Genomic DNA, 1,513 nt, shown 5'->3' on the forward strand with positions numbered 1-1,513 from the left:
GCATAACTGTAGGTAACAAATGTTGGCATGATGCACACACACACAAACATGCTGCAGATAAAAGAAGAAACACACCGATGAGGATTGTGTGTGTCGAGCCTGCCAAGTGCTCACCCATAATTAGGTGGTGATGTAGTGGCTTTTTGTTCTCTCTGATTAATTATCAGCAGCTTTCGGAGTAGAAGGAAACAGCCAATTAACTTTGTCCAGGTTCTCATTCAATTACTCAGAGGCTACATGCGGAAAGGTCAGCAGAGGTGGGGTTTTGGTTGTGTTGAAGTCAAAAGTAAAGAACAAGAAAGGCAAGTTTTAGGACCGTGAAAGGGCACGGAGGTAGTTTGCTTCCACTTATTTCCACTTATCATCACGCCGTGCTGTTTGTCCCATTTCCCACTCAATCTGCCTCTTGCATCAGTAATGGAGCACTTGAAAAAAAACAAGCTAAGGCAGGGCGGTGTTATGCACCGTACAGAAATGCATCCAGTTAAGTGACACGCTGTCAGAGAACATTTAGACCTTGTTTTTTTAAGTCAACTTAAAAAGCCAATTGTCCGCCTTGAACTAAATTGTTTCCGGTCGCCATCAATTTCCACACGTCCAACACTTTTGAAAACAACAATTAATACTGTAGAGAAAAGCAAGGGCACCGAGTAAAAAAAGACTTCATTTTATTCAGTTAATTTTGGGTCCTGTCAGAAACTATTACACTGAAGGAACGTGATTGCCTGGAAGAGAGACTCTTTGGTTTCAGCTGCGGAGTTAATGAGATGGATCTACTGGAGGAAGGTGATTGTGGCAGACCAAGAGGATGAGACACCGCTGTCAGGGTCAGCGGTGGTGTTATTTACGGAGAAATGCGTGTGCATTCCGAAGTCCGGGTGTGTGTGTGGTCGAGTAGTGCACCAGACCCCTCATTACCTCCACTCTCCAATCACAGGGTGGATTTATGGCTGCCGCAGGGGGGCTGTGAAAGCCCCGTAGCGAGGTAGTTAGGTGCTCCAGCACATCCACAGCCATACACATCACCTTTATGGGCTCTCCTGTCCTACTCTCACATCCGAGCTGGCCGTAGCGGGTCTCAAAACGCTTCAAGAGCAAAACATCAAACGGCTTTAATTAAAGTATCCCAGCTGGAGTCAAATTTGAATAATTGGAAGACTATTTTTAGTTCTGGGTTACATTTTTCTGGAGAGGAAGCGTGGCAAAAAGTGGAGAGCGCTGGTATTTCAGGGATTACATGTATTATAAATAGAAAAGAATAAATAGACACATTGGAATCTCCCTTGATAGTCAATGATTTTAAAGCCCTGTGCGGCCGTGTCTTCCAATACCAATGGCGAGGCCTATCACAGGTAAATAAAGGTACTTTGAGTTAATAGGCCTCATTGAGCCGGTTCGATTGGGCCGAAATTAGCCTGTACGCTTTGTCGAGACGAACCACGTGTTCATCAATTACAGTGTGTACAATGACTGTGCCGTATTGATCTCTTTGCTTCATCTACTCCCCCCCCCC

Source organism: Etheostoma spectabile, chromosome 14, assembly GCF_008692095.1.
Source record: "Etheostoma spectabile isolate EspeVRDwgs_2016 chromosome 14, UIUC_Espe_1.0, whole genome shotgun sequence".
NCBI lineage: Eukaryota > Metazoa > Chordata > Actinopteri > Perciformes > Percidae > Etheostoma > Etheostoma spectabile.